Here is a 12,068-nt window from a genome sequence, read left to right as displayed (position 1 = left end):
AGTGGTACCCCAGTTTTCTTAAACCATTGCTTATCAAGATAATTTTTTTTCTCTGCTGAATTTTTAGCGTGTTAACTTTTGCCAGGGAATTTGCAACTGCTTTTTGAAAGTTGAGTTGTGATGGCTATACTATATATAGGAGATATGAAGGAGGAAACTGAGGAAAATCAAGCTGTGAAGCTGGTGGAACAAGTGTTTGTCTGTTGGGGATGTCCTTGGTTTTACTTTAAAAAGAGAAAAAATACTTTCTGTTAGTCTTTCTAGTCACTCTATAATGTTCAATAAAATTATTGCCATAAATGAATTCTAAATTAATGATGAGAAGGTATAAGAAAGAGGATTGGTATGGCCTCAGGTTTTCCTAGTCAGAGGTCCTGATTCTTTTTTCCTTTCCTTCTCTTATTATATCCATTTGTCAGGAGAGTATGGAACTCTATTTTGTTCTGGGGTGTCTTAAGGATGTACCTGATATGGGATATTAATGCTGTGTAACTGTATGAGATCATGGGAGACAATCAAAAATGTTCCATTCCTCATTAACTGAAGTGTACATTGTTTGATGGAAAGTGCATCATACATTAAGTAGGCTTAATAAAATAAACTGAAATTGCTAGAGGAGTTGCTTCCACTGACAGTCCTCAGTCTGGAAGATTCTTTTTTTTCTTTTCTTTCTTTTTTGCCTGAAGGTCTGTTTAAAAAGAAATCGCATTACTCGATTGGCCCTTCCTCCCAATTAATAATTTTAACTTCGATAAATTCTGATTTCAGAGTTATGACTAGTCACATCTTAGCTTTTCCCCTTGCTGGTTAATTGGGGTGCTGGGGTTAATCTAAATTAAAACTTAAACTAATAGAGGTCAGCAAGGCAGCTGAAACACCTGAGTGAAACAAATGGGGCTGCCAGGCGCAACTTTATCTTGGCTGTTTCCCAAGAGGGAAGTGGCAGCAAATTGGAGTTGTTTCAGGCTTCTGTAAAGGTGAATGATGGGTGACACTTGTTAATGTACAGCATCTCCGGAAGCATTCCAGATTGCTTTGCTGCTGTACCAACTGCTGCCATCAGTGCACAGTCAGTAGGAACTGGACCAGTTGCCAACATCTGGCAGCACAGCAAGGAATGGGTGCAAGTCTTGAAACCCCGCAGATTCTAAATATGGTGCTTAGAACTGTGCAGGCTTTAATCACTTACCACTCTTTGGCAGCAGGCTACGACAGCTTATCCTAGCCTCGTACATCACATCCCGACATCTGCTGAGCTGCAAGGCAGCTGCACATTCATTTTCTTTTCTTGCCTTTTCTCTTTGCCTCCTATTCCTCCTTTTCTTCCCACTTTACCCCGCCTCCCTTCAGTTTTCCTCCCCTCCCCAATATGCTTCTTGGGAGAGATGATCTGTAAAGATTACTGCTTCATTGTGTGCAAGTAATTGTGGTGATGCCAGGCCCTTGACAGACACAACGTAGCACCTGTTCTGCTGACCTGGTTAATTTCTTCTGTTGAGTGGGATTTGCCAGAGATTGGAGCTGAAGCCAATTCAGTGATAAGGCTAAAGAAAATGGTTGTATGTTTTCTGTCACCTCCCAATTAAATTGGCTTCATAAAGTGCTTTCCTTTATTTGTCAGAATAGTAAGCCTGAGCTAAGTGTTGTATTCAGAAGTGGTACAATATATTACAATGGGACTGTGAGTTTTCATTTGTGTGTGTGTGTGAGTGTGTTTTTCTTAATGTGGTCATGTGGAAGAGCTGGGTGGTGAATATAATACATTTTGTCTTTTTTTTTTTTTTTTTTAAACCATACTTGAAGCCAGACTCTTTGGGTCCATGTTTTGTAAGGAAGAGATTATAGCCACATTGAATTTTAATGTTTCATTGTGAGGGTTTAAAGGCTTACTTGGTTAATTCAGGTGTCATGAGGCTGTGTAAATGCTCTGACTACTTAGAGTGATGTTCAGGGTCAGAACACCCAATGCCCACCCCATACACATTTACACTCTCATTCTCTTTGTTTCATAATGAGCCTTAAGCTACTACAACTTTAAAAATGTTTGTATTATTCAATAAAGGTTTGTGTATATGTGTGTGAAAGAGGCACTGAAGAGTATCAGATATTATAAATATATAACTTTTGAAATTGAAAGGAACTTTATAAGAAACTGAATTCCTGAGAAAGTAACTTCCTGAAAGTCATATAGTAAATAGCAACATCTAGTACTTGATTTCAAGACTTTTTAGACCAAGTCTCATTCTTCCTATACTTCATTTCTTAAAGACTTTTTTAAAGATTTATTTTATTTATTTTTGCATACAAGAGCTGGGGTATAGGCCAGAGGTGTGGAAGAAGAGGAGAAGGGAGGTTAGAGGATTCACCAGAGACAGAGTGGGGAGCAGAACAGGCAGATTGACTGAAATACACTGCTGAGGGGAGCAGTGAGCGAGACAGGAGAGGTCTGCTCTGCCATGTGGGTAGCTCCTTGGCCTGGGATCAAACTCATACTGCAGTGGCTGCTGATAGCTTCATAGTGCTGAGACTTAACCCCTTGCGCCACTAGGGAGGCCCTCTTAAAAACTCTTGTGCCACATAAAGACTTCACTATAGCATTACAGTTTTAGTTTGTAAATAAGGTTCATGTTCCTAGAACTGGAATATGTATGTAAGAAAGTAATTTTTTTTTTCCTTAGAAGGTGAACAGTTACTTAACAATTGAACTGTTACTTAACAATTCTAATGAAGACATTAGCTTCATAGTTGTATTACTGGTTTGTTTGGAAATCAGAATTGCTGGAAACTTGAAGTATGCTCAGTGGTGAAGATTACCAGGGACTTCACCTGCTGAAAGCATTGCAGTTTTACTCTCAAATGGAATTAGTTTGCATTTGGCCTATTTCTTGTCAAAGCTCATCTCTAAAGATAATTTCATAAGACATGAAGATTACAACTGATGATGAAGGATAAGCCCTTCAGAAGTGTTTTCAGTATCTGTTTTCCAGTTTCATGATCCCATTTGCAATTTTTTAACTTTAGTTTCTTTCAAGATGTGTTTTCTGTGTTACCATTTTAAGTTTTTCTTCTGATTTGATTTGCTTTTTTTAACCATCAGTTGATCTTTGACTTGATAAGCTCAAGTTCTTGAAAAATTGAATGAAGGACTAACATTTACTGAACACCAGTTATGTGCCAAGTGCTGGAATAAGTAGATAGGTACTTGATGTAGATCTTTATTTAATCCTTATAAGACCCCTATATTGAGATATGGCTGCATTTAGCAATAAGCTATATAAACTGACTGGTTTTATTCTTTCATATCTTAGACCCCAAGACTAGTTTCTTGTCACCTCATGAGATATTTTGTCCTGAAAGAACTAATTGAGCTTAGGTATTGACAGATCAATACCTGGATTTCTAAAGATTCATTAGGGTTTTGTATGTTGCTTCTAGCTCTGTTTAGTTTTGATCTGGTTTGTCCTGTCACTTTGAATTTAACCAGGAGTGTCTGGAGAAAGGCATAATAGGTTTTGCTCTTTTGATGACTACTTCGATGGGTTAAATTTCTCCTTTATTTGCCATCAGGACATGTCTATAACTGACCTTGCCACATGCTGGCCTTTTGTATCCAAGACACTTGATAATGCCATAAACAAGTAATTACTAATTCACTGAACTATTAAAAGTCAATAATGTTAAGAAATGGAGAAGAGGCAAGCTTTCTGACAAGATGGTTTACCTTAATTAAATTGGTGAGTGATTAATGTGGACAGTTGATGTGGTGGCTTTAATTGTATGCATTTAGATCTTAGTGTGATTAAGAGATGTCTCAAGCCTATTCCTACTATAATAACATTACACTGTTCTTACTGTTGACATGTATTTTTCCGTGGTTCAATTTATGGTTAATGACATGTTTGAAAGTTTGAATTCAACCTACTCCTTTTAATCAGTTGTTAGAAAACAGATACCTTTTGTTCGGGGCTTTTAGTTTTACCTTTAAATTTTGCTATATGAGATGTACCTAATGTTTAATAAGCTTATCAGACTTTTAAGAAACATTACATAAGTTTGAAAAATGAAATTGTAGTTAAAGATATAGCTGAGAATTAATCAGGTTTTTCTTTTTTTAAGATTTATTTATTTATGCATACAAGAACTGGGGTACAGGCTAGAGGTATAGGGGGTGAGAGGATTCACCAGAGACAGAGTGGGGAACAGAACAGGCAGACTGACTGAAATACACTGCTGAGGGGAGCAGTGGGCAAGTCAGAAGAGGTCTGCTGCACCATGTGGGTAGCTCCCTGGCCAGAGATCAAACTCATGCTGCAGTGGCTGCGGGTAGCTTCATAGGTTGTGTGTTAACCCATTGCACCACCAGGGAGGCCTGAATTAATCAGGCTTTTTGAGGCATAGTAAAGGTTTTTTTTTTTTTTTTTTTTTGTTTTTTTTTTTTTTAAAAACACCTCAAACCAAATACCAATGTCCAATTAACTCTCACTTTTAATAATTAGAAAATTATTTTGTGTACCATCTGTAGGTACTTTGTGACTTATTTTAGCTTCTGTTCTGCTATTGTTTGTCCATGCTTAGATCCAAATACCTATCAATATTGGCATTTGATTGCTGGTATAGATTCACTATTGTGGCAGTTGCAAGAACAGGAGGTCAAAAGCCACATTTTAGATGCAAGGTCCAGAAATTTCATCAAACACCAGTGTCAAGGCAAGGTACACATGACTGACCCGCATTTCCTTGCTTTATAAAACATGAAAGCATGGTGTTAGTACTTTTAGTCCTTTAAACAAAGGTAAAACCTCAGAACAAAGCCTCAAATGAAGTACATTTTGTGAAACTGTCTAGGACAGAGATAAAATTGGCTTAGAGCTATTGAAGAAACTTTTCAAACACAAATGGTACCTTGAGAATTTACAAGGCAAATATGGGCAGCCAAAATTTCTGCCTTTTCTGTACTAAGAAGCGCAATGTCAACTGACTAAAAATTAAACACAGGATTCCAGTAGTATTTTAGTAGCTCCAGGTGAAGAATCTGACACTCCTTAAGAAATGGAGAATCTACCTGTATAGACATGGTGTCTTGGTATTAAATCATATTCATTGTATAGCTCCTCAAAGTAAATTGTAAGGAAAATGATTGAGCATAGAAAAAGGAAGCTAATAAACATCTTTTAAAAATGTATGTGTATTGTGGGTCCAAAGTAGAAAATAATTGCTTTCTGCTTAGAGAGCATCATTGGGGACCATAAAGTCCAAAATGTTTTTTACAAACTGGAGCCTAGAGGAAGTAAATGACAAACATAGGTCCTTGATATACAAATATACATGTAGTTATCTAGATTTGTCTTATCACAAATATGCCTCAAGCATTCATTAGCTACTGATTTCTCCCTCAAGCTATTTTTCTGTAACCTGTAAAAGACCCTAAGAGATGCTATTAGATATGAAAGCTTGTTAATATTTTATTTATAACTCTATCTCCAAGAAATAGTTATTGTAGAAGCCAGACTGGGAGCCCAGGATCCCTGGAAACTTAATTTCAGGTTAGAAGAACCTTCAGGTTGTTAATGGGTATTTGCTGATTCATTTTGCTATAGCCTATTTTGTATATTTTTGAAATTTATATATCAAGTTAGGGAGAAGTGTCCAGGTTTCTTTCTTCCTTTTGTTCATTCAATAAATATTTGAGTACTTCTCTGTATATACTGAGTAACTATTGTTCTAGGCTGTGCTGTCCATACCAGTAGCAACTAACCACACAGCTATTTTTAAATTTTAATTAGTTAGAATAAATTTTAAAATGCAGTTCCTCAGTTATACTAGTTCTTTTTCAACTGAAAGTCACAACTGTTAGTGACCACTGTATTGGACAGTGTAAATACAGACCTTTTCCATCATCACAGAAAGTTCTGTTGGAGCTTTATTAGGACCTGGAAAAAAACAGTTCAGTCCCCTTGTGAAAATTCATTCTAGCTTAGAAACAGAAATACAACAGTGCAGCAGAGAATGATTGGTGAAGGGAATACTAGGGCAGGGATGAAATGGGTTAGTATTTTAATAGAGGATGTTCAGAGGATAAGGCGTATTTAAGCAGAGACTTGAAGGCAGTACAGGTTTCTAGGGAAAGAGTGTTGGGGGCAAAGGGAATATCAAATGCAAAGACTCTGAGGCACAAGAGAAATTAGCATGTTCTAGGAAAACCAAGGAGATCAGTGTCACTGGGATGGAGTAGGCAAGAAAAAGAGTGTGATAGGAGAGAAGATCAGAGAGGTAATGGGTACCAGGTACTGTAGGACCCTTGCAAGCCATTGTAAGCCTGGACTTTTACTGAGACTGAGATAGGATAGCACTAGAGGATTTCCAGCCGAGGAGAAACATGATTGGGCTAATATTTTAAAAGAATCATTGAAATGGCTGTGTTGAGAATAAACTATAGGGTTATTTTGGAGGGAGTGCTGAGAGGTGGTTGGATTCTGAATTTATGTTGAAAGTTGAGCTGACAGGATTTGCTGATGGATTGTATGTGGGCTGTGAAGAGGAGCCCAGGATGACTTTAAGGTTTTTGACTCGACAAATTGGAAGGGCAAAGTTTCTATTTACTAGATGGGGAAAAACTGTGAGAGAAACGAGTTTGCAGGAAAAATCTGGAACACAGTTTTGGCTATATCAATTTTTCCCCTCATGGACCTGTGTTGGCTTTAATTATTTTGATTCCTAATTAGTTATATTAAATTTAGGATACCTCTGAAACATTCATATGGAATTGTTGAAAAGATAGTTAAACATAAATTTTAGAGTTTGTGGGAAGATCTGGACTAAAGTTATGAATTTGAGAGCCATCTGCATATAGATTGTATTTAACAACTGAAACTAAATGAGATCACCTAAGGATTGAAGCTAGAGAGAAAAATAGATTCAAAGCTTGAGTCCTTAAGCATTACAGGTTGGGAAATGAGGAGGGACCAGTACCCAGCACTGAGAGGAGCAACCACTGAGGTGTAAGGGGGAATAAAGAGTCTAAAGGAAGAGAGAGCCTAAAGAAGTGACTAAAAACTACTGGAGTTAGTGAATTTGGCAAAGTTGTAATACATTCAATTGTACTACAGCATTCAGTTGTGTTTCAGCATTCAATTGTGTTTCTGTATAACAGCAGCGATCAATCTGAAAAGGAAATTAAGAAGACAATTCTACTTACAATAGCATCCATAAGAGTAAAATACCTGGAAACAAACTTAAACACAGATGTAAAAGACTTGTACACTGCAAACTAAACATTGCTGAAAGAAATCTAAAAGGACCTAAATAATCGGAAAGCCATCCCATGTTCATGGATTAGAAGTTTTAATATTAAGATAATACTTCCTAAGTTGATCTACAGATTCACCACAATCCCTACCAAAATCCCAGCTGCCTTTTTTACAGAAATTGACAAGCTGATCCTAATTTTCATATGGACATGTAAGGGATCCTGGATTGCCATAACAATCAAATTTACTACAACGTACAATAATCAAGATATTGTGGAACTGAAATAAGGTTAGACATATAGTGCAATGAAATACAATCAAGAGTCCAGAAATAAATCTTTACATGTATGGTCAGTTGATTTTTCAGCAGTGATGCCAAGGCAGTTCAGTGGGGGAGAGAACAGTCTCTTCGGTGAATAGTTTTGGGACACCTATAGATTTTTTTTTAAAAAATGTTAAAAAAAATGAAGTTGACGTCTTCCCCTTATGCCTACACAAAAATTAACTCAAAATAAGTCATCATATGCTTACATATAAAAGCTAAAATCATAAAGCTTTTAGAAGAAACAAAACAGTAAATTTTCATGATTTTTGGTTAGGAAATGCTTTTATTAGATACAACAATAAAAACATAAGCAACAACAACAAAAAAGATAGATTAAATTGGACTTTGTTGAAATAGATTTTGTGCTGCAAAAGGTACAATAAAGGAAGTGTGAAATACCAACAAAATGAGAGAAAATATTTGCAAATAATATACCTGAAAGGGGACTGGTATCTAGAATATATTTTTTAAAATGTACAACACAGTAATAATAGATGAACACCACAATTAAAATAGTATGGGAATTGAGTAAACATTTCTCCAAAGGAGATGTGTAAATGACCAGTAAGCGTAGGAAAAGATGTTCAGCACCATTAGTTTTTAGGGAAATACAAATCAAAGCTACAATGAATAGAACTTCATACCACTAGGCTGTATCTAATCAAAAAGATAATAAGTGTTGGTGAGGATATGGAGAGTTTGAAACTCTCATACGTTCTGATGGGAATATATATTGTTCCAGCCTCTGTGGAAAACACTTGACAGTTCCTCAAAACATTAATATCGAGTTACCATATGACCTAGCAGCAGTTTCACCATTTGGGGTATATCCAAGAGAAATGAAAACAATTGTACACATGTGTGCACATGTGTGTGAGCACACACACACACCTCCTATGTAAACATTCACAGCATTATTCTTTTTTTTTTTTTTAAAGATTTTTTTATTTATTTATGTAAGCACTGGGCATAGTCAGAAGCGCTGGAGGGTGAGAGAACTCACCAGAGTCAGAGCGGAGAGCAGAGCAGGCAGAAGGACCGAAGTACACTGCTGAGGGGAGCAGCGGGCAGCAGGAGAGGCCTGCGCGCCATGTGGGACCCTCACCGGTTGCCGGGGCTCGAACTGGCGCTGTGGAGGCCGCAGGCAGCCTCACAACCCAGTGCCCAACCGCTGCGCCACTGGGGAGGCCCCACAGCATTATTAATAGCCACAAAAGTAACATCCCAAATGTCCCTCAACTGATAAATGGATGAACAAAATGTGGTGTGTTCATACAATAGAATATTACTCAACCACAAAAAGGAATGAAGTACTGGTGTTTTCTACAACATTAATGGACCTCAAAAACATGCCACGTTGGAGTTGCAAAATACCACAGATTTAGTCCTTTTAGATGAAATGTTCAGATTTAGACTCATCTGTAGAGCAAAAAGTGGACTGGACTAGTAGTGTCTTAGACTGGAGGTGCGGGGGGTGAAATGGGAGTGACAACTAAGGGGTAAAGGGTTTCTTTTTGGAGTGATGAAAATATTCTAAAATTGGTTATGGTGATGGTTGTACAACTATGAATATATAAAAGTATTGACTCATTCAATTAAAATTAATGAATTGCATAATATGTGGATTATATCTGAATAAATTTTTTTTTTTTAAGATTTATTTATTTGGGCCTCCCCTGGTGGCGCAGAGGTTGAGCGCTGGGCTGCAAAACTGCCCACAGCCTCTGCAGCACCAGTTTGATCCCCAGCTGTTGGCGAGGGTCCCACCATGGCGCACAGACCTCTCCTGCCGCGCCTGCTGCTCCCCTCAGCAGTGAATATTCCGTCGGTCTGCCTGTTCTGTTCCCCGCTCTGGCTCTGGTGAATTTTCTCACCCTCCCGCGTTTCTGACTGTACCCAGTGCTTATAAAAATAAATAAATAAATCTTTTTTTTTAAAGATTGTATGCATACAAGAACTGGGGTACAGGCCAGAGGTGTGTGTGTGTCGGGGCGGGGGGGAGTGAGCGGATTCATCAGAGACAGAATGGGGAACAGAACAGGCGGATTGACTGAAATAAACTGCTGAGGGTAGCAGCAGGCGAGTCAGGAGAGATCTGCTGTGCCATGTGGGTCACCTCCCTGGCTGGGGATTGAATTCATGTTGCAGTTGCAGATAGTAGTAAGGACTGAGATTGACCCTTGGCTTTAGCAACATGGAAATCATGTTGTTGTTGACAAAAATTTCTTTGGTAGAGTGAGCCACTGGGTTAAAGAGAGAATGAAAGGGAAAAATTTAGAGATGGTGTATATAGACAACTCTCAAGGAGGTGAGAGTAGAGAAATGAAGCTGTAGCTTGAAGGATTGGGAGAGTTGTTTTGCTTTAAGATAGATGTACTTTGTATGCTGATGGAAATGATCCAGTAGAGAGTGGAAAATGGATATTTCAGGAAAGAGGTGAGAATTGCTGGTGAGTATGCACTGGTTAGGAGGGGTGGTTTATGCAAGTAGAGAGGATATGGAGTGATGAATAGTTGATCCATCAGAGTTGGATGGACACAGTTGTCAGTAGACATAGGGTGGGAGCATGTGCAAGTTTTTGTCTAAGTGCTTTTATTTTATCAATTAAGAAGCCAGGAGAGAAGATATAGCAGAAATTGGAGATCTGAAAGAAGAAAAGGTGTGGCAAAGTCACCTAAGACAGAATGTAAGAGTGAATGGATGAGGAAATGGTAGTAGAATTCTCAGGTGGCACTAAAATCCCAAATAAGCTTACTGGTAATGATTTTGAAGTAAGATCAAATCACAGTCTTGTCTTTTTGTATAGCTAATTCAGCTACATAGACACATGTACTGAGATTTAACATAGTTTGTGGGTTTTGTAAAGGAAATACAGGTATATAATCTCATCTGCAATTCTGAAATCAGGAAAGTTCTGAAAACTCACAGTTTTTGGTTGATTTGTTTTAGTAAGTTTGGCAAACTATTGTGGTGGCAACACATGATCTGAACAATCATGAAATGATTTTTAAGTTTTCTTTATGCCACTTAGTGGGAAAATCACATATTTTATTGAAGAAATAACATGTCTTTGGGATGGTGCCCCCGAATCTGCTGGGGCCTCTCTGGTATATACACTTTACTACCATCTTAAAATCATAAAAATTCAGAATCCCATGACACTTCCGTTCCCAAGGGATTATGGGTCCATATGACAAAGGGACAGCATGCGAAGGAATTGTGGTTGTATACCAGGGGTGATTATCCCAAGGGTCTGTGAGTAAGGGGAGAAGTGAGCATGTAAGGAGAGGAGGAGGGATGCTGAAAATGTGGCAAGATGAATGGGTTATTGATTCTAGTGGGGCTTAAAAGTTATTGGACCCTGAATGCTAGGGGAGAGTGCTAGGCAGACAGGCAGTGGGTTCTTTCAGCAGGGCTTTGAATTCTTATAGGACATAATTGCAGAATGTAAGTTAGTACTATCTTTTTGATTCCTTTCTTGTGCATCCTTTTGAGTAAAATCTCTTGTCCCAAATGACTTCCTCTTTATTCTTTCAATACCAATGATATATTGTATGGTGCCATTAAAAGAAACACTGCCAAAGGATGCCCAGAAACAGTCTGTAATTGAGCTAGTGTCAAAAGATATATAACCCTCTCCCACCTTTATTATAGATGGGGAGTTGCAGGGGATTCACACCACGATATCTGTCTGATGACGGGACTATTAGAAATTCTAAACAATAGCATTCTCCATACCTTGTTACTGTGGGTATGGATTAGAGAGATTGGTCAAAGTAGTCACTCAGTCCTTGTAAAATTCTTTTCATTTATGGGAAAAAGAAAGGAAAAATTAAATGACAAAAAGAGTCTCAGCATTTAATCGCTTAGTTCTTACTCTGTCTTTACACATCAGACCTAATACTGATAGTGATTTACTTACACTTCTAGTTAATAATTAGACATTGGAAGGCACTATATATCATGCCTATTGGAATATATGGGGTCTGATGAAAAAGTTTTCTATTTTGACTAATAAATTTTAGCCCAAATGGCCATGCCTAGTGAAATATTATGGCCTTTGAAATATTTCAGAACTTGTGCAGAGGAAACAGTGTTGCTTTATTCAGCAATTGAATTTATCATATTCTCCAAATCACAAGCCTTAGCTCCGGCTCCGGAATGGAGGCCTGATCCAATGCTGAATCAGAAAGTGGAAAAACTAATCAAATCCATAAAGTCCAAAGGCAGTGAGGCAGAATTAGGCTGACTTTTCCAGTGGTATCCTCTACCTGTACATTTTCTTATTTTGGTAATCAAAGGTGGGTTATTTGTAACTTCAATAGTAAGATATGGGATTTTGTTCCCACAGCCTGACGTCTCTCCTTTCTTTCCCATGTTATTATTCTTGTGTATATCACACTTGCTGTAGTAGAAGTTAAATGCTTTTCATCCTTGAACACAAGCGCTAGAAAAGTGCTTCCTGCTTAACTCTTTCATTTTAGAAATATTATTGA

General features: G+C 37.8%; 1 protein-coding gene across 1 annotated transcript in view; it reads left to right on the top strand.

Moving 5' to 3' along the window:
• Window positions 1-12,068, top strand: part of AATF (apoptosis antagonizing transcription factor) — a 96,432-nt gene that overhangs the window by 40,774 nt on the left and 43,590 nt on the right. The gene's annotated exons all lie outside the window — the stretch shown is intronic.

This window comes from Talpa occidentalis, unplaced genomic scaffold (assembly GCF_014898055.3).
Source record: "Talpa occidentalis isolate TD23 unplaced genomic scaffold, MPIMG_talOcc4v2.1 talOcc4.7, whole genome shotgun sequence".
NCBI lineage: Eukaryota > Metazoa > Chordata > Mammalia > Eulipotyphla > Talpidae > Talpa > Talpa occidentalis.
Note: the sequence above shows the minus strand (reverse complement) of the source record. Positions and strands in the feature narration are given on the sequence as shown.